This window comes from Rutidosis leptorrhynchoides, chromosome 4 (assembly GCF_046630445.1).
Source record: "Rutidosis leptorrhynchoides isolate AG116_Rl617_1_P2 chromosome 4, CSIRO_AGI_Rlap_v1, whole genome shotgun sequence".
In the NCBI taxonomy this organism is placed as follows: domain Eukaryota; kingdom Viridiplantae; phylum Streptophyta; class Magnoliopsida; order Asterales; family Asteraceae; genus Rutidosis; species Rutidosis leptorrhynchoides.
Window position 1 is genome coordinate 185475992 of NC_092336.1, and position 23607 is coordinate 185499598.

Genomic DNA, 23607 nt, shown 5'->3' on the forward strand with positions numbered 1-23607 from the left:
TATTTTAAAGAATAATATTAAAAATTATCGTAAATATTAAAGTTATCATAATTAGAATTATCGTTTTATCATAATGTCATCTTAGTAATTATAAATATTGATATTTTTATAATAATTATTATTATTACAAAATAATACAACTTTTACTTACTATCATTATAGATATTATTTTATCAAATAAATATGTGATACAAACATATTTTACTACGTGTAATAACTTACTTTAATAATACCTATCATATTATCTTTATGATATTAAATGAACCCTATAAACTTTATTACTTAATATATATAAAAGTATATTTTATTATATAAATTTAATATAAAATTTTATTTATTAATAAATAAATTATATTATTTACTCTAATAAATCTTTTAAAAATATTTAAAAATATAAAACGACGATATTTAAACTATATATTAATCATGTATAGATTTTTGGAAATTATTTTGAGTCAAATTTACTTTTGTTGACTTTTGCATATTAGTCTCGAGCACTAGGATTGTGGTACACTATGACTTGACCTAATTTGTTAGACAAATATTAACCAACACATAAATATATATAATTAATTTAGGTTCGTGAATCCGAGGCCAACCTTGCACTTGTTCAATGACGTTATATGTATTTTTACTATGAGATACAGTATGGTGAGTTTCATTTGCCTTTTTACCCTTTATATTTTTGGGACTGAGAATACATGCGCTTTTATAAATGTTTGACGAAATAGACACAAGTAATTGAAACTACATTCTATGGTTGAATTATCGAAATCGAATATGCCCCTTTTTATTAAAGTCTGGTAATCTAAGAATTAGGGAACAGACACCCTAATTGACGCGAATCCTAAAGATAGATCTATTGGGTCTAACAAACCCCATCCAAAGTACCGGATGCTTTAGTACTTCGAAATTTATACCATGTCCGAAGGAGGATCCCGGAATGATAGGGGATATTCTTATATGTATCTAGTTAATGTCGGTTACCAGGTGTTCACCATATGAATAATTATTTTTGTCTCTATGCATGGGATGTATATTTATGAGAACTGGAAATGAAATTCTTGTGGTCTATTAAAATGATGGAAATAAATGATTATGATAAACTAATGAACTCACCAACCTTTTGGTTGACACTTTAAAGCATGTTTATTCTCAGGTGTTAAAGAAATCTTCCGCTGTGCATTTGCTCATTTTAAAGATATTACTTGGAGTCTTTCATAGCATATTTCGAAGAACGTTGCATTCGAGTCATTGAGTTCATCAAAGATTATTATTAAATCAATTTATAGTTGGATAGTGGATATTATGAAATGGTATGCATGTCTGTCAATTTTCGATGTAAAGAAAGATTGTCTTTTAAAAACGAATGCAATGTTTGTAAAATGTATCATATAGAGGTCAAATACCTCGCAATGTAATCAACTATTGTGAATCGTTTATAATGTATATGAACGGTGTAGTGACCCGAACTTTTCCATGTTTATATATATATTAAATGAAATTGTTATTTACATGATTAAGTGTTTCCAACATGTTAAGCAATCAAACTTGTTAAGACTTGATTAATTGAAATAGGTTTCATATACACAATTGACCACCCAAGTTGACCGGTGATTCACGAATGTTAAAACTTATAAAAACTATATGATGACATATATATGGTTATATATATAGTTAACATGATATTATGATAAGTAAACATATCATTAAGTATATTAACAATGAACTACATATGTAAAAACAAGACTACTAACTTAATGATTTTGAAACGAGACATATATGTAACGATTATCGTTGTAACGACATTTAATGTATATATATCATATTAAGAGATATTTGTACATCATAATATCATGATAATATAACAATTTAAAATCTCATTTGATATTATAAACATTGGGTTAACAACATTTAACAAGATCGTTAACCTAAAGGTTTCAAAACAACACTTACATATAACGACTAACGATGACTTAACGACTCAGTTAAAATGTATATACATGTAGTGTTTTAATATGTATTCATACACTTTTAAAAGACTTCAAGACACTTATCAAAATACTTTTACTTAACAAAAATGCTTACAATTACATCCTCGTTCAGTTTCATCAACAATTCTACTCGTATTCACCCGTATTCGTACTCATACAATACACAGCTTTTAGATGTATGTACTATTGGTATATACACTCCAATGATCAGCTCTTAGCAGCCCATGTGAGTCACCTAACACATGTGAGAACCAACATTTGGCAACTAGCATGAAATATCTCATAAAATTACAAAAATATGAGTAATCATTCATGACTTATTTACATGAAAACAAAATTACATATCCTTTATATCTAATCCATACACCAATGACCAAAAACACCTAAAAACACTTTCATTCTTCAATTTTATTCATCTAATTGATCTCTCTCAAGTTCTATCTCCAAGTTCTAAGTGTTCTTCATAAATTCTACAAGTTCTAGTTTCATAAAATCAAGAATACTTCCAATCTTGTAGTGTGATCATACAACCTCAAGAATTCTTTCTTATTTATAGTAAGATATCTTTCTAATATAAGGTAATACTCATATTCAAACTTTGGTTCAATTTCTATAACTATAACAATCTTATTTCGAGTGATGATCTTACTTGAACTTGTTTTCGTGTCATGATTCTGCTTCAAGAACTTCGAGCCATCCAAGGATCCGTTGAAGCTAGATCCATTTTTCTCTTTTCCAGTAGGTTTATCCAAGGAACTTAAGGTAGTAATGATGTTCATAACATCATTCGATTCATACATGAAAAGCTATCATATTCGAAGTGGTAAACTTGTAATCACTAGAACATAGTTTAGTTAATTCTAAACTTGTTCGCAAATAAAGTTAATCCTTCTAACTACACTTTTAAAATCAACTATACACATGTTCTATATCTATATGATATGCTAACTTAATGATTTAAACCCCGAAAACACGATAAACACCATAAAACCGGATTTACGCCGTCGTAGTTACAACCGGGGGCTGTTTTGGTTTGGATAATTAAAAACTATGAAAAACTTTGATTTAAAAGCTATACTTCTGGGAAAATGATTTTTATTATGAACATGAAACCATATCCAAAAATCATGGTTAAACTCAAAGTGAAAGTGTGTTTTTCAAAACAGTCATCAAGATGTCGTTCTTTCGACAGAAATGACTACCTCTTTCAAAAACGACTTGTAACTTGTATTTCTGACTATAAACCTATACCTTTTATGTTTAGTTTCATAAATTCAAGTTCAATACGAAACCGTGGCCGCTTAAATCACTCAAAACGGATTAGAAACGAAGAAATGGCGAACAAAACAAAATTGGTAAAAACTACTCATTTTAGCTACGTGAAAATTGGTATCAAATCTATTCCAACCATAACTTAATCAACTTGTATTGTATATTATGTAATCTTGAGATACCATAGACACGTATACAATGTTTCGACCTATCATGTCGACACATCTATATATATTTCGAAACAACCATAGACACTCTATATGTGAATGTTGGAGTTAGCTATACAGGGTTGAGGTTGATTCCAAAATATATTTAGTTTGAGTTGTGATCAATACTGAGATATGTATACACTGGGTCATGGATTGATTCAAGATATATATATTAAATTATTCATGTACGATCAATTGTGGACTTCTAACATCGGACCGTTAACTGGACAACTAAAAATCATCAACACGTAATAAAGAAAATATTGTGAATATATTTCGATCATATTTTGATATATGTATATATTGTTATAGGTTCGTGAATCAACCCGTGGCCAAGTCAAATTCTCGACGAAGTGATATTTGGTGAAAGTGAGTTATAGTCCCACTTTTAAAATCTAATATTTTTGGGATGAGGATACATGCAGGTTTTATAAATGATTTACAAAATAGACACAAGTACGTGAAACTACATTCTATGGTTGAATTATCGAAATCGAATATGCCCCTTTTTATTAAGTCTGGTAATCTAAGAATTAGGGAACAGACACCCTAATTGACGCGAATCCTAAAGATAGATCTATTGGGCCTAACAAACCCCATCCAAAGTACCGGATGCTTTAGTACTTCGAAATTTATATCATATCCGAAGGGTGTCCCGGAATGATGGGGATATTCTTATATATGCATCTTGTTAATGTCGGTTACCAGATGTTCACCATATGAATGATTTTTATCTCTATGTATGGGATGTATATTGAAATATGAAATCTTGGGGCCTATTGCTACAATTTGATATATATAGGTTAAACCTATAACTCACCAATATTTTTGTTGACGTTTTAAGCATGTTTATTCTTAGGTGATTATTAAGGGCTTCTGCTGTCGCATACTTAAATAAGGACAAGATTTGGAGTCCATGCTTGTATGATATTGTGTAAAAACTGCATTCAAGAAACTTATTTCGTTGTAACATATTTGTATTGTAAACCACTATGTAATAGTCGTGTGTAAACAGGATATTTTAGATTATCATTATTTGATAATCTACGTAAAGCTTTTTAAACCTTTCTTGATGAAATAAAGGTTATGGTTTGTTTTAAAATGAATACAGTCTTTGAAAAACGTCTCATATAGAGGTCAAAACCTCGCAACGAAATCAATTAATATGGAACGTTTTTAATCAATAAGAACGGGACATTTCAGTTGGTATCCGAGCGTTGGTCTTAGAAAACCAGAATTTTGCATTAGTGTGTCTTATCGAGTTTTTTAGGATGCATTAGTGAGTCTGGACTTCGACCGTGTTTACTTGAAAAATGATTGCTTAACAAATTTTGTTGGAAACTATATATTTTTAACATGTGAATATTATGTGATATATTAATCTCTTAACGTGTTTGATATTATGTGATAGATGTCTACCTCTAGAACAAGTCCCATTGACTCACCTAATAATAATGAAGAGTCAAATGTAAATTGGAATGATTCGTGGACTGATTCACAAGTTCCCGAAGAGGAACCGGAAGAAGAGTCGGAATCGGAAGAAGAATCGGAACCGGAAGAAGAATCGGAACCAGTGGGGGAAATAATAAAACTGTTAAGTAGAAGAAAATCCTCAACCAACCGACCAAAGTTAATTATGGTCAATGGTGTTTCAGCCAAGGAAGCAAAGTATTGGGAGGATTACCAATTCTCTGATGAATCGGATCCCGACAAGGATTCCGATGATGTTATAGAAATTTCCCCAACTCAATTTAATAAGGCAAAAGAGAACAATAAGGGAAAGGGCATAAAAATAGAGAAATTTGATTCGAAACCCGATGAACTTTATATGTATCGTCAACACCCGTATTTCTTAAGTTGTGACAATAACCAGGGAACCTCTAAACCACCAGGTTTTTCTAAACCAATGTGGAAAACGACGGCTCGTATTAGGGGAACATCATATATCCCTAGAAACTAGGCAAAACGAACCAAAACCGAAGAAGAAGAAACGAGCGAGTCGGAATAAGATAGTTGTATTCGTGTGGTGTAATATATGTAATATAGTGTGCTTATGCTTTATGATATATGTAAAAATTGCTTGTATTAATAAGTATTTTTTTATGAATCTAACTCTTGTCTATTTTACAGTATAAAAACACAAAATGGATAGACAACCCAATATTTTAAGAGACCTACCCGGAGACATGATTGATGAAATCTTGTCTAGAGTCGGTCAGAATTCCTCGGCACAACTATTTAAGGCGAGATCAGTTTGTAAGACATTCGAAGAACGTTCCAAGAATGCCTTGGTTTATGAAAGGCTTTCGTTCGAAAGATGGGGGATATCACATTGGGAAATTCATAAGTTAAGATGTGTTTACTTTGACGCATATATTGCGGGGAACCCAAATGCTATTTTACGTAACGGGTTAAGAAATTATTTTGACTCAATATATCCGAATATAGGACTTCGTGATTTAGAAAAAGCGGCTAACATGCAACATAAAGAAGCATGTTATGCTTACGGGTTAGTAATGTTCGCTTCTCACCAAAGTGAGAACAAGAACATCGGGCTACAACTATTAAACAAAACGTTCCCACAAGTGACGGAGTCGGTAATTGGGGTAAGAAATGAGGTTTTTAGGTTATTACGAGACTGTTGGTCATTACGTAACCTTCATCCTTTTGACAACGTTACAACACATTGTATTACTATCGGTCACAACGGTTATGTTCGACAAAACCAAGGATGGGAAGTGGTATTAGTAAAACCAGAATGCATGACTTGTTTCTGGGCGTATGAATTACGTGTCTTTATTGCCTTTGCTGAACGCCTTATTTATTAACTAGAATTATCTTCGCAACTACTTTGTATCAAAGTTTTATGTGCTATATTTCATGCTATATGTAAAATAGCAGTATTGTAAGTTTGCAAGTTATTGTATAAAGGCTTGAATATGATATTTTTTTTTTGTTTGTTTTTGTGATTAGTTTTTCATATAGAATTGTAGTAGTTGAAATGGTATGTTAGCTACTAAGTATGAACTTAACGGGTTGGTACTACCCGAATTAAAGAGTATAAAACGCTAATATGAAGAAAGAGCTTTTATAAATAAGTTCATATTACGCTACGAAATACTATTGACTACTCTTGATATTCTATATGATTAACTCGTTTCATTTGACTATTTTGAAGGAAATGGCACCGACTACTCGACACACCTTGAATATGAGCGAAGAGGAATTTCGTGCCTTTCTTGCTTCAAACATAGCCGCAGTACAGGTTGCGCTACATACCAATAATAACCTTGGATCTAGCAGTACAGGAAATCGTGTAGGATGCACCTACAAAGAATTCACTGCCTGCAAACCTTTGGAATTTGATGGAACCGAAGGACCGATTGGATTGAAACGGTGGACCGAGAAGGTCGAATCGGTGTTTACCATAAGTAAGTGTACTGAAGAGGACAAAGTGAAGTACGCTACGCATACCTTCACAGGTTCTGTGTTAACATGGTGGAATACCTATCTAGAGCAAGTGGGACAAGATGATGCTTATGCACTACCGTGGTCAGCATTCAAGCACTTGATGAACGAGAAGTACCGTCCCAGAACCGAGGTCAATAATCTCAAGACAGAACTTAGAGGGTTACCAACCCAAGGATTTGATATTACCACGTACGAATGACGATTCACAGAATTATGCCTATTGTTTCCGGGAGCGTTCGAAGATGAGGAAGAGAAGATCGACGCGTTTGTGAAAGGATTACCGGAAAGAATCCAAGAAGATATAAGTTCACACGAGCCCGCCTCCATACAACAGGCATGTAGAATGGCTCACAAACTAGTGAACCAGATTGAAGAAAGAATTAAAGAACAGACTGCTGAAGAGGCCAATGTGAAGCAAGTCAAAAGAAAGTGGGAGGAAAACGGTGATAAGAATCACCAATACAACAACAACAACAATTACAACAATAATCGCAACAACTATCCCAACAATCGCAACATCAATCGCAACAATAACAAACGGCCCAACAACAACAACAACAACAACAACAACAACAACAACAACAACAACAACAACAGCAGGAACTACAACAATCATCCCAACAACAATAATAACCACAACAACAACAACAATCAGAAGCAGCTATGCCAAAGGTGTGAAAAGTATCACTCGGGGTTCTGCACCAAATTTTGCAACAAGTGTAAAAGAAATGGTCATAGCGCGGCGAAGTGTGAGGTCTATGGACCAGGGGTTAACAGAACGAAAGGAACAAATGGTGTCAGAACGAGTAATGGCGGAGCAAGTAGTGTCGGAGCAAGTTATGCCAATGTAGTTTGTTATAAATGTGGAAAACTGGGCCACATTATTAGAAATTGCCCGAACCAGGAGAACACGAATGGACAAGGCCGCGGAAGAGTTTTCAATATTAATGTGGCAGAGGCACAGGAAGACCCGGAGCTTGTTACGGGTACGTTTCTTATTGACAATAAATCTGCTTACGTTTTATTTGATTCGGGTGCGGATAGAAGCTATATGAGTAGAGATTTTTATGCTAAATTAAGTTATCCATTGATGCCTTTGGATAGTAAATTTTTACTCGAATTAGCAAATGGTAAATTAATTTTAGCAGATAATATATGTCGGAATCGAGAAATTAAACTGGTTAGCGAAACATTTAAGATTGACTTGATACCAGTAGAGTTAGGGAGTTTTGATGTGATAATCGGTATGGACTGGTTGAAAGAAGTGAAAGCAGAGATCGTTTGTTACAAAAATGCAATTCACATTATACGAGAAAAAGGAAAACCCTTAATGGTGTACGGAGAAAAGGGCAACACGAAGCTACATCTTATTAGTAATTTGAAGGCACAAAAACTAATAAGAAAAGGTTGCTATGCTGTTCTAGCACACGTCGAGAAAGTACAAACTGAAGAAAAGAGCATCAATGATGTTCCCGTCGCAAAAGAATTTCCCGATGTATTTTCGAAAGAATTACCGGGATTATCCCCACATCGATCCGTTGAATTTAAAATAGATCTTGTACCAGGAGCTGCACCAATAGCTCGTGCTCCTTACAAACTCGCACCCAGCAAGATGAAAGAACTGCAAAGCCAATTACAAGAACTTTTAGAGCGTGGTTTTATTCGACCAAGCACATCACCGTGGGGAGCTCCTGTTTTGTTTGTCAAGAAGAAAGATGGTACATTCAGATTGTGTATCGACTACTGAGAGCTGAACAAACTTACCATCAAGAACCGCTACCCACTACCGAGAATCGATGACTTATTTGATCAACTACAAGGCTCGTCTGTTTATTCAAAGATTGACTTACGTTTTGGGTATCATCAAATGCGGGTGAAAGAAGATGATATTCCAAAGACTGCTTTTAGAACACGTTACGGTCATTACGAGTTTATGGTCATGCCGTTTGGTTTAACTAATGCACCAGATGTGTTCATGGACCTTATGAACCGAGTGTGTGGACCATACCTTGACAAGTTTGTCATTGTTTTCATTGATGACATACTTATTTACTCAAAGAATGACCAAGAACATGGTGAACATTTGAGAAAGGTGTTAGAAGTATTGAGGAAGGAAGAATTGTACGCTAAGTTTTCAAAGTGTGCATTTTGGTTGGAAGAAGTTCAATTCCTCGGTCACATAGTGAACAAAGAAGGTATTAAGGTGGATCCGGCAAAGATAGAAACTGTTGAAAAGTGGGAAACCCCGAATACTCCGAAACACATACGCCAGTTTTTAGGACTAGCTGGTTACTACAGAAGGTTCATCCAAGACTTTTCCAGAATAGCAAAACCCTTGACTGCATTAACGCATAAAGGGAAGAAATTTGAATGGAAGGATGAACAAGAGAAAGCGTGTCAGTTATTGAAGAAAAAGCTAACTACGGCACCTATATTGTCATTGCCTGAAGGGAATGATGATTTTGTGATTTATTGTGACGCATCAAAGCAAGGTCTCGGTTGTGTATTAATGCAATGAACGAAGGTGATTGCTTATACGTCTAGACAATTGAAGATTCACGAATAAAATTATACGACGCATGATTTGGAATTAGGCGCGGTTGTTTTTGCATTAAAGACTTGGAGGCACTACTTATATGGGGTCATAAGTATTATATATATCGACCACAAAAGTCTTCAACACATATTTAATCAGAAACAACTGAATATGAGGCAGCGTAGGTGGATTGAATTGTTAAATGATTACGACTTTGAGATTCGTTACCACCCGGGGAAGGCAAATGTGGTAGCCGACGCCTTGAGCAGGAAGGACAGAAAATCCATTCGAGTAAAATCTATGAATATAATGATTCTCAATAACCTTACTACTCAAATAAAGGAGGCGCAACAAGGAGTTTTAAAAGAGGGAAATTTAAAGGATGAAATACCCAAAGGATCGAAGAAGCATCTTAATATTCGGGAAGACGGAACCCGTTATAGGGCTGAAAGGATTTGGGTACCAAAATTTGGAGATATGAGAGAAATGGTACTTAGAGAAGCTCATAAAATCAGATACTCAATACATCCTGGAACGGGGAAGATGTACAAGGATCTCAAGAAACATTTTTGGTGGCCGGGTATGAAAGCCGATGTTGCTAAATACGTAGGAGAATGTTTGATGTGTTCTAAGGTCAAAGCTGAGCATCAGAAACCATCAGGTCTACTACAACAACCTGAAATCCCGGAATGGAAATGGGAAAACATTACCATGGATTTCATCACTAAATTGCCAAGAACTGCAAGTGGTTTTGATACTATTTGGGTAATAGTTGATCGTCTCACCAAATCAGCACACTTCCTGCCAATAAGAGAAGATGACAAGATGGAGAAGTTAGCACGACTGTATTTGAAGGAAGTCATCTCCAGACATGGAATACCAATCTCTATTATCTCTGATAGGGATGGCAGATTTATTTCAAGATTCTGGCAGACATTACAGCAAGCATTAGGAACTCGTCTAGACATGAGTACTGCCTATCATCCACAAACTGATGGGCAGAGCGAAAGGACGATACAAACGCTTGAAGACATGCTATGAGCATGTGTTATTGATTTCGGAAATAGTTGGGATCGACTACCATTAGCAGAATTTTCCTACAACAACAGCTACCATTCAAGCATTGAGATGGCGCCGTTTGAAGCACTTTATGGTAGAAAGTGCAGGTCTTCGATTTGTTGGAGTGAAGTGGGGGATAGACAGATTACGGGTCCGGAGATAATACAAGAAACTACCGAGAAGATCATCCAAATTCAACAACGGTTGAAAACCTCCCAAAGTCGACAAAAGAGCTACGCTGACATTAAAAGAAAAGATATAGAATTTGATATTAGAGAGATGGTCATGCTTAAAGTTGCACCTTGGAAAGGCGTTGTCCGATTTGGTAAACGAGGGAAATTAAATCCAAGGTATATCGGACCATTCAAGATTATTGATCGTGTCGGACCAGTAGCTTACCGACTAGAGTTACCTCGACAACTCGCGGCTGTACATAACACTTTCCATGTCTCGAATTTGAAGAAATGTTTTGCTAAAGAAGATCTCACTATTCCGTTAGATGAAATCCAAATCAACAAAAAACTTCAATTCATCGAAGAACCCGTCGAAATAATGGATTGTGAGGTTAAAAGACTTAAGCAAAACAAGATACCAATTGTTAAGGTTCAATGGAATGCTCGTAGAGGACCCTAGTTCACCTAGGAATGAGAAGATCAGATGAAGAAGAAATACCCGCATTTATTTCCAGAAGATACGTAAACACCTCCAAATGCTTAAAATTTCGGGACGAAATTTATTTAACGGGTAGGTACTGTAGTGATCCGAACTTTTCCATGTTTATATATATATTAAATGAAATTTTTATTTACATGATTAAGTGTTTCCAACATGTTAAGCAATCAAACTTGTTAAGACTTGATTAATTGAAATAGGTTTCATATAGACAATTGACCACCCAAGTTGACCGGTGATTCACGAACGTTAAAACTTGTAAAAACTATATGATGACATATATATGGTTATATATATAGTTAACATGATATTATGATAAGTAAACATATCATTAAGTATATTAACAATGAACTACATATGTAAAAACAAGACTACTAACTTAATGATTTTGAAACGAGACATATATGTAACGATTATCGTTGTAACGACATTTAATGTATATATATATATATATATCATATTAAGAGATATTTGTACATCATAATATCATGATAATATAATAATTTAAAATCTCATTTGATATTATAAACATTGGGTTAACAACATTTAACAAGATCGTTAACCTAAAGGTTTCAAAACAACACTTACATGTAACGACTAACGATGACTTAACGACTCAGTTAAAATGTATATACATGTAGTGTTTTAAGATGTATTCATACAATTTTAAAAGACTTCAAGACACTTATCAAAATACTTCTACTTAACAAAAATTCTTACAATTACATCCTCGTTCAGTTTCATCAACAATTCTACTCGTATTCACCCGTATTCGTACTCGTACAATACACAGCTTTTAGATGTATGTACTATTAATATATACACTCCAATGATCAGCTCTTAGCAGCCCATGTGAGTCACCTAACACATGTGTGAACCATCATTTGGCAACTAGCATGAAATATCTCATAAAATTACAAAAATATGAGTAATCATTCATGACTTATTTACATGAAAACAAAATTACATATCCTTTATATCTAATCCATACACCAACGACTAAAAACACCTACAAACACTTTCATTCTTCAATTTTCTTCATCTAATTGATCTCTATCAAGTTCTATCTTCAAGTTCTAAGTGTTCTTCATAAATTCTACAAGTTCTAGTTTCATAAAATCAAGAATACTTCCAAGTTTGCTAGCTTACTTCCAATCTTGTAGTGTGATCATCCAACCTCAAGAATTCTTTATTATTTGCAGTAAGATATCTTTCTGATATAAGGTAATACTCATATTCAAACTTTGGTTCAATTTCTATAACTATAACAATCTTATTTCGAGTGATGATCTTACTTGAACTTGTTTTCATGTCATGATTCTGCTTCAAGAACTTCGAGCCATCCAAGGATCCGTTAAAGCTAGATCTATTTTTCTCTTTTCCAGTAGGTTTATCCAAGGAACTTAAGGTAGTAATGATGTTCATAACATCATTCGGTTCATACATGAAAAGCTATCATATTCGAAGTGGTAAACTTGTAATCACTAGAACATAGTTTAGTTAATTCTAAACTTGTTCGCAAATAAAGTTAATCCTTCTAAATACACTTTTAAAATCAAATATACACATGTTCTATATCTATATGATATTCTAACTTAATGATTTAAAACCCGGAAACACGATAAACACCATAAAACCGGATTTACGCCGTCGTAGTTACAACCGGGGGCTGTTTTGGTTTGGATAATTAAAAACTATGAAAAACTTTGATTTAAAAGCTATACTTCTGGGAAAATGATTTTTCTTATGAACATGAAACCATATCCAAAAATCATGGTTAAACTCAAAGTGAAAGTATGTTTTTCAAAACAGTCATCAAGATATCGTTCTTTCGACAGAAATGACTACCTCTTTCAAAAACGACTTGTAACTTGTATTTCTAACTATAAACATATACCTTTTCTGTTTAGTTTCATAAATTCAAGTTCAATATGAAACCGTGGCAGCTTAAATCACTCAAAACGAATTAGAAACGAAGAAATGGAGAACAAAACAAAATTGGTAAAAACTACTCATTTTAGCTACGTGAAAATTGGTATCAAATCTATTCCAACCATAACTTAATCAACTTGTATTGTATATTATGTAATCTTGAGATACCATAGACACGTATACAATGTTTCGACCTATCATGTCGACACATCTATATATATTTCGGAACAACCATAGACACTCTATATGTGAATGTTGGAGTTAGCTATACAGGGTTGAGGTTGATTCCAAAATATATATAGTTTGAGTTGTGATCAATACTGAGATATGTATACACTGGGTCGTGGATTGATTCAAGATATATATATTAAATTATTCATGTACGATCAATTGTGGACTTCTAACATCGGATCGCTAACTGGACAACTAAAAATCATCAACACGTAATAAAGAAAATATTGTGAATATATTTCGATCATATTTTGATATATGTATATATTGTTATAGGTTCGTGAATCAACCCGTGGCCAAGTCAAATTCTCGACGAAGTGATATTTGGTGAAAGTGAGTTATAGTCCCACTTTTAAAATCTAATATTTTTGGGATGAGAATACATGCAGGTTTTATAAATGATTTACAAAATAGACACAAGTACGTGAAACTACATTCTATGGTTAAATTATCGAAATCGAATATGCCCCTTTTTATTAAGTCTGGTAATCTAAGAATTAGGGAACAGATACCCTAATTGACGCGAATCCCAAAGATAGATCTATTGGGCCTAACAAACCCCATCCAAAGTACCGGATGCTTTAGTACTTCGAAATTTATATCATATCTGAAGGGTGTCCCGGAATGATGGGGATATTCTTATATATGCATCTTGTTAATGTCGGTTATCAGGTGTTCACCATATGAATGATTTTTATCTCTATGTATGGGATGTATATTGAAATATGAAATCTTGTGGTCTATTGCTACGATTTGATATATATAGGTTAAACCTATAACTCACCAACATTTTTGTTGACGTTTTAAGCATGTTTATTCTCAGGTGATTATTAAGAGCTTCCGCTGTTGCATACTTAAATAAGGACAAGATTTGGAGTCCATGCTTGTATGATATTGTGTAAAAACTGCATTCAAGAAACTTATTTCGTTGTAACATATTTGTATTGTAAACCACTATGTAATAGTCGTGTGTAAACAGGATATTTTAGATTATCATTATTTGATAATCTACGTAAAGCTTTTTAAACCTTTATTGATGAAATAAAGGTTATGGTTTGTTTTAAAATGAATGCAGTCTTTGAAAAACGTCTCATATAAAGGTCAAAACCTCGCAACGAAATCAATTAATATGGAACGTTTTTAATCAATAAGAACGGGACATTTCAAACGGGTCCTTTCAAATGTAACGTGATCACTTCAAGTTCTACTCCATTTCATCTAACAGTGCTTTATCTATGCTATCTCAAAACAAAATCTACATGATTAATCTCACAGTTTCTCGGTGTGGGTGTGTAGGTTCTGTAGGTCATGCATCAATGCCTAAATGTCCCAAAATTTTCACCAAAATGTTCGGGTTCAGGTAATGTTGTTAGGTTCCTTTCTAAAAATTCAATCTGGGTCTCGTGTCGAGTTGTACGTGTAGCAAGTAGTAATACGATATGTCTTGAGGTGATTCCCAAGTCTTTGGGTATGGCTGAGCATCAGTGGAAGACACTATGACCTTGTGAAAGGAGATGCCGTCCTGACTTCTCCAATGCCTAAGAGTGTTAGGGACTTAAGTCCAGAAGTGTCGTTAGATCGTCGAGTAGTGGTGAAGGATGGGAGAGATAAGTGACGATCATGAAAGAGTACGGGATACGGGTCAACTTGCGGAAACTGAACAACCTTCTAATGTTCATACGTTGTACATGGCTAATTAGGGTGAGCTCGGGGGTGAGGCGAGGTGCGGTTACTCCGACAAGTCCTCACATAACTCCTCCTCTGAGGATCAACTTTAGCGGGCGTGTTTTAACACCCCAGATTTTTTTAAATACACAGCGGAAGTTACATACATGTATTAGTCACGTATAAAGTTGTATTACACAAAATCACCGGTGTTACTTAATTAATACAAACTATGTGACCATATTGTTTATTATAAAACATCAGAGTCAATCACTGTGTCAAACGTCTTCACTTGCCTTGCAAAACCCACCAAAAGCTGCTAATTTATACCTGCAGGACAAAACACTGTGGGGGAATTAGCATAACGCTAAGTGAATGACAATATCTAGGTGGACATCACTATAAGCATCAAGCACAGCTTAAAGGCACTGGTCACTAGATCACTAAAGGCCATAAACAAGAGGACCGACAACCCATCGCTGATCAAGCTAGAATATACCGATAGCCCACACTACTGAATCACTGGTATAGTCTTCCAGACGTGACACACTCGTCATTCATACTATACCACTAATTAGTAATGCTTGGACCCAATTCTATTACCTCAAATAAGGTAAACACAATTGACCTCTTACGTCAGAATTACACCCATCGACGTCAAGTCAGAATTACACCCATCGACGTTGGCACTGGGTCCGCACATAATCACATATAGTCACATCACTGGTCAAAGACTCCTACACAGTCTAGTCATAAGCATGGCACTGATCACTATACTTGTCACTGTATAATCACATCCATAAAGATAGTCTCACTCACCTAGAAGCACAAGAACTCAATTGTCTTATATTACTAAGCCTTCACCTTTCCATTTGTCACCTGAGAATATTAATTCTCTAGTTAGTATACTTTTCAATCAAATTACATAGTAGAATAAATACTACATCAATATAATAAATGGGTCATAATTGTACTTGACCTAAACATAAAAACACTGTCACTCGTACAGATGAGGTCTCACTCGTGCGACTGACTATGCTCACTCGCACGGGTGAGTATCCTCACTCGCACGACTGACCTATCACTTATACTAGTGATTATAAAACCTACTCATACGGTTTGGTGTCTCACTCGTGTGAATGGACGCTTCACTCGCACGAGTGAGTGCCTCAGACGCACGGTTGAGCAAGTATAGCAGTACAACTGCAATTCGAGCTTTTTACACCGATCCTAAAGTTTGATATAGTGTTTTAAAACCTTTTCATTGGATACTACATCTCAAGACGATTCCAACGATAGTTTATTTGTCAAAAATGGAGTTACGGTTTGAAAGTTACAGCCTTTTTAATTTTACCAAAAGCTGACCACTGCTCACTCGCACGGCTGAGACCTCAAACGTACGGTTGAGCCCTCAACCGCGTGGTTGAGCCCTTAGAAGTGTGCACAACCGCGTGATTGAGCTGTTAAAAGTGTGGGAGCTGTAGAACAGCTCCAGCTCGCCGTTTTCGAGTTTTTTTTACTCCAAATCTTGATTTTTGGCCGTTCAGATCACGAAACCACCTCAAAAACATCATATAATACATATACAAACTATTTCTAACATCAATTGAGCATTACAAACACATATCATCAAGAATCAATCACTAAAAACCAACCAAACCCATATAAAACCCATTTTAATTCATCATAATATGAGATTTTTACCTTGTTTTGATGCTTGAAAACACTTGAATCAGATGCAAGAAATCACTAGCTTTGATTTCCACTTCTTGATTTTAGGATTTAGAGAGCTAAGAGTGTTTAGGGTTTTTAACTTGCTAAAATAGGAAAGGAATGAAACGTACATACTATATATCTAGATTGGGTTTCTTCAGTGTGAGGAAACCCAACTCCGTATAACACACGGGTATTTATCAGTTATCTGAAACCCAAAATCTTTAATAACTTATTCATTCTAAGTCAAATTCACAAAAGGAAATATGTTCTGTGACCCTTGTCACAAAACGCACATTATCCCATACATAATAATTATAAAACACATAATTATTAAAATCACTATAATAACACAGTAGGGTAAATATGTCATTCCTACTAGGCCCAAAGCGAGGTTGTTACAAATCTACTCCCCTTAAGAAGGTTCCGTCCTCGGAATCTAGTCACGGTTAAATATATAAAGGTATCTCGAGGTCATTAACTCCTGGGTTTTCAATGTCAAGCTTGTACCCAAACCGTGCTTCTATTCCACAAGCACCATTAGGATCTGTTTCTTGCGCAACTTGATCATTTTTCTGTCCGAAATACTAACAAGTTCTCCCACTAACTTTTATTCGTATCTACTTTAAAATCTGTAACGCAGTTTCCTGTTCTTACCTCACTGAAAAGACACATCCTTTCTAGTTAACATTGTCAAAGAGCTTGCAATCTTTGAAAAAAAATCTTTAATAAATCGTCAGTATTAACCGACCAATCCTAGAAAATTCTTAATTTCTATCAGATTCTTTGGTCAATTCCAATTCATCACAGCCTAAATCTTATATGGATCCACTTTAATACCTTCATCACAGATAACATGACCCAAAAATTTAAACTTCACGTAACCAAAACTCATACCTTAAAATTTTTTTTTACACAATTGTTTACGTCTTAGGAGTTCTAACACTCGTCTTAAATGCTCAGCATGCTCGGATTTGGTTTTGGAGTACAATAAGATGTCATCAATAAGCACGATAACAAACTTATTTAAAAACGGTTTACACATCCTATGCATGAGATCCATGAAATTTGTTAGAGTGTTGGTTAACCCATACAGAATCACTAAGAACTTATAATGATCATATTGAATACGAAATGAAATCTTAGGAATGTCAAATTCAGCAACACGAATCTAGGAATATCCCACGCACATATTTATTTTCAAAAAGAATGAAACTTCCTGAAGCTGATTAAATAAGTCATCTATCCTAGGAAGCGGATACTTATTCTTTACAGTTCTTTTATTTAATTCACTATAATTATACACATTCGAGTGTACCATCATTCCTTTTCACGAATAACATTAGTTCACCCCATGGCAAGAACTCGTACGAATGAACCTGTGGTCCAACAATTCTTAAATTTAGGACATCATTTCACGAATTTTCGAAGAATCTAATCTATACGGAGCTTTGGCAACCGGCGTAGCCCCTGTCACTAAATTGATCATATGTTTAACTTCCCTGATTGGTGGTAAGCCTAACGATTCCTCAGGGAAAACTTCTGGATATTTAGACACTACGAAAATATCAGACACTACCTTATATTCCTTCTTTACAACGATCACCTAAGCTAAGAAAGAATCACATTTCTTGGCAAAAGATTTCTGAGCTTTCATCATCAAAATTAATGAACAACGGAACCCGCCGCAATCATTACAAGCCACTACCCATTTCACCAGTCACGGAAAAGAGATAATCTTCCTATGGAACTTAATACTGGCCTTATGGTTACTAAGCCAATTCATGCCTAACACTACATCAGAGCTTGGTATAGGCAGCACTAAACAAGTCACAGGGAAAAAGCAACCCTCTATGTCAATAATAATTCCAGACACACACTTTGAGACTGGAATAATCCTATAGTCACCCACTTCGACACTGAAGGTTCATTTATTTCACCAACAGGCACCTTTAACTTAGCACAAAATGTAGTTGACATAAATGAGCGATTTGCTCCACAGTCAAAGCACAACATCACACTAATCTCTAGATGCAAATATAGTCCACGCATCACCATCTGGTCGGGGTACACAATCAACACACTTCCCCACACTAATAATGGAAAAGTTGATATCTTACATCGGTATTCACCATCGACTTCAACTCAACGACAGAATTCACCATCGTCGTGAGCACTGGGTGTATAAATAGTCACATACACTAGACACATACTACAAGGCACAGTCTAAGCACATATCACTCGTCACTAGTGCTCACAATTTCCATAGTCACTTATCAGTCAAGGTCCCAAATTATGTCCTTATGTCACTCGATACGATCAAATTCACGTATTTATTGTCAGCTTTAACTTTTTACACAATTAGATTCCTTCAAAATTTAAAGCAATGGCAACAGAATTCCCTCTATTTCCCAAAAATCTGTACTTATGTCCCTAAAACACATCTTTAATTCGTTAAAATTGTCTAGGCTAGTCATAATATACGGGAACGATTCATTGTTCAACAGTCATTTCACGGTCCACGTATGATTCAATTCAACTAAATTTCCTTCAACTTCTTAGAATTCCTGTATGATTTACTATAATATACTTATGTTGGCCAAACGCAAGTATATTTAACTAAATCATACCCTTATTCTGAGTTACTCGTTAAGGAAGCTCCTATATGGTTTACTCTTTATTATGGTACACATAATCATCTATACACAGGAATATATCTAGGCATACCATTTCATCCTAATGATATACTAATCACCATTTCAAACATCGTCTAGCAATCCACTCTTATTCCAAGTCATAACACGAATCGGGTACAAATCCCCATTCAAGTCAACAATTTCACTATTTTCTAAAGACACAACATAAGGGGCACCGCCCACACCCACTTCTAAAGGTCACAATAAAATTCGTAAGGGTACATGCAAGGAAACAATTCCTTAAGGTATCACTACAAATCTTACATCACCAGTCTAATCATGCATATTAAAATAATAGGGCTAATATCACACTTAAGAGTTCGTTCATGATTCACATACAAGAAAATCACATAAAGCATGTTAACCAATCAAAGGGAATAAATCCCAATAATGTCACTAGTATCTACAGACACAACTGTTGTGAGTAAAGGCGTCAAACCACTGGCTACTTCTACCTTGTTAGGAAGAAGCAATCACGTCACAACTGTTCTTAGTTGAGCACAATATATATAACAAACATATATATGCATTTGTTCACAATCAAATGGTACACCTATATATCAAAACGTACCTTGAAAAGTAGGAGAACACTTTCTTTTCTGCCCAGAAGATGATGCAGACGATCTCCCAATTGATTCCACACCTACCCCTGCCCCTGACCCCACCTCAACACTAGATCTTTTCGCATACGAACATTGCCTCGCTTGATGACCTCCTAACTGACAATTCCAACAAACACCATCTGTATACGAACAAACTTGAGAATCATGCCCTATTACCCTATAACGAAGACACTATCGTCTCGCTACTGAACATTGTCCAACATGATGAATTTTACACTGTCTACACCACTTTTTCAGTTTAGTTCTTACACCATATTCACCTTGGAAGGATTGTCCCTTTTTTATTATTACTATTCTTGTCTTTCTTAGTTGTTACCTTTAGTTTACCTTTATTCTTTTTCTGGTTGCTACTTTCAAATTTTTCATCATTTTTATCGGTTTCATTTATCACTGGAGTCTGGAACGAACAAATCGTACCTCTAACCATAGTTCTGTGTCCCGGAGGTAACATACTTAAAAACTGTTGAGTATGAGATGATTCACATGTCACTGGATTATTTAGAACTGAATGTGGATAGGCCATGGAGGGTTGGTTTGGGTAGAGAAATGGGTCTGGAGGTAACTGTGGTACAAATCTCCAAGGTCCAAATATATAAGGTAGCACTGGAAAACCTGAAGGTGTATTCTGGTTATGGGCTCCCAATACAACTGGAACAGATGGCACTTGTTGTTGTACCATATCAATCATTTTCCCTCGCAACTCTTGAACTTCATCCTGTAATTGCCTAATATACCGATCCTTATCTTGTGATGTAGTTGGATACGATGCTCCGGGCTGATTAGACACACCCACAAAATCATCGCAAGGCTCCAACATCGCTCGGGGTCATAGGGGCTTTTGCGAGGTTTGATTAATCAACCATACCTGTCTTATCACAACATCTCACAAAAGCTTAGATGATAATCCATTAGTACATATCACTAACCACAATTATCTAATCACATAACACTTACATTCACTTATCCCTTTCCCCTACTTGTATGTTTGACACCACACGGGGTTTGGGAACATGTCACTCACGTGTACATGCTGCCAAACCTATGCTCTGATACCAAGTTTTAACACCCCATATTTTTTTTAAATACACAGCGGAAATTACATACATATATTAGTCACGTATAAAGTTGTATTACACAAAATCACCGGTGTTACTTAATTAATACAAACTATTTAACCGTATTGTTTATTACAAAACATCAGAGTCAGTCACTGTGTCAAACATCTTCACTTGCCTTGCAAAACCCACCAAAGGCTGCTAATTTATACCTGCAGGGCAAAACACTGTGGGGGAATTAGCATAACGCTAAGTGAATGGCAATATCTAGGTGGACATCACTACAAGCATCAAGCACAGCTTAAAGACACTAGTCACTAGATCACTAAAGGCGATAAACAAGAGGACGGCAACCCATCGCTGATCAAGCTAGAATATACCGACAGCCCACACTACTGAATCACTGGTATAGTCTTTCAGACGTGACGCACTCGTCATTCATACTATACCACTAATCCGTAACGCTTGGACCCAATTCTATTACCCCAAATAAGGTAAACACAATCGACCTCTTACGTCGGAATTACACCCATCGACGTCACGTCGGAGTTACACCCATCGACGTTGGCACTGGGTGCGCACATAATCACATATAGTCACATCACTGGTCAAAGACTCCTACACAGTCTAGTCATAAGCATGGCACAGATCACTATACTTGTCACTGTATAATCACATCCATAAAGATAGTCCCGCTCACATGGAAGCACAAGAACTCAATTGTCTTATATTACTGAGCCTTCACCCTTCCGTTTGTCACCTGAGAATATTAATTCTCTAGTTCGTATACTTTTCAATCAAATTACACAGTAGAATAAATACTACAATAATACAATAAGTGGGTCATAATTGCACTTGACATAAACATACAAACACTGTCACTCGTACGGATGAGGTCTCACTCGTGCGACTGACTATGCTCACTCGCACGGGTGAGTATCCTCACTCGCACGATTGACCTATCACTTATACTAGTGATTATCAAACCTACTCACACGGTTTAGTGTCTCACTTGTGCGAATGGACACTTCACTCGCACGAGTGAGTGCCTCATACGCACGGTTGAGCAAGTATAGCAGCACAACTGCAATTCGAGCATTTTACACTGAACCTAAAGTTTGATTTAGTGTTTTAAAACCTTTTCATTGGATACTACATCTCAAGACAATTCCAACGATAGTTTATTTGTCAAAAACGGAGTTACGGTGTGAAAGTTACAGCCTTATCAATTTTACAAAAAGCTGACCACTGCTCACTCGCACGGCTGAGACCTTGTGGTTGAGCCCTCAGAAGTGTTCTCAACCGCGTGGTTGAGCTGTCAAAAGTGTGGGAGCTGTAGAACAGCTCCAGCTCGCTATTTTCACATTTTTTGACTCTAAATCTTGATTTTTGGCCGTTCTGATCATGAAACCACCTCAAAAACATCATATAATACGTATACAAACTATTTCTAACATGAATTGAGCATTACAAACACATATAATCAAGAATCAATCACTAAAAACCCATTTTTAACCAAACCTATATAAAACCCATTTCAATTCATCATAATCTGAGATTTTTACCTTGTTTTAATTCTTGAAAACACTTGAATCAGATGCAAGAAATCACTAGCTTTGATTTCCACTTCTTGATTTTAGGATTTAGAGAGCTAAGAGTGTTTAGGGTTTTTAACTTGCTAAAATAGGAAAGGAATGAAACGTACATACTATATATCTAGATTGGGTTTCTTCAGTGTGAGGAAACCCTACTCCGTATAACACACGGGTATTTATCAGTTATCTGAAACCCAAAATCTTTAATAACTTATTCATTCTAAGTCAAATTCACAAAAGGAAATATGTTCTGTGACCCTTGTCACAAAACGCACATTATCCCATACATAATAATTATAAAACACATAATTATTAAAATCACTATAATAACACAGTAGGGTAAATATGTCATTCCTACTAGGCCCAAAGCGAGGTTGTTACAAATCTACTCCCCTTAAGAAGGTTCCGTCCTCGGAATCTAGTCACGGTTAAATATATAAAGGTATCTCGAGGTCATTAACTCCTGGGTTTTCAATGTCAAGCTTGTACCCAAACCGTGCTTCTATTCCACAAGCACCATTAGGATCTGTTTCTTGCGCAACTTGATCATTTTTCTGTCCGAAATACTAACAAGTTCTCCCACTAACTTTTATTCGTATCTACTTTAAAATCTGTAACGCAGTTTCCTGTTCTTACCTCACTGAAAAGACACATCCTTTCTAGTTAACATTGTCAAAGAGCTTGCAATCTTTGAAAAAAAATCTTTAATAAATCGTCAGTATTAACCGACCAATCCTAGAAAATTCTTAATTTCTATCAGATTCTTTGGTCAATTCCAATTCATCACAGCCTAAATCTTATATGGATCCACTTTAATACCTTCATCACAGATAACATGACCCAAAAATTTAAACTTCACGTAACCAAAACTCATACCTTAAAAA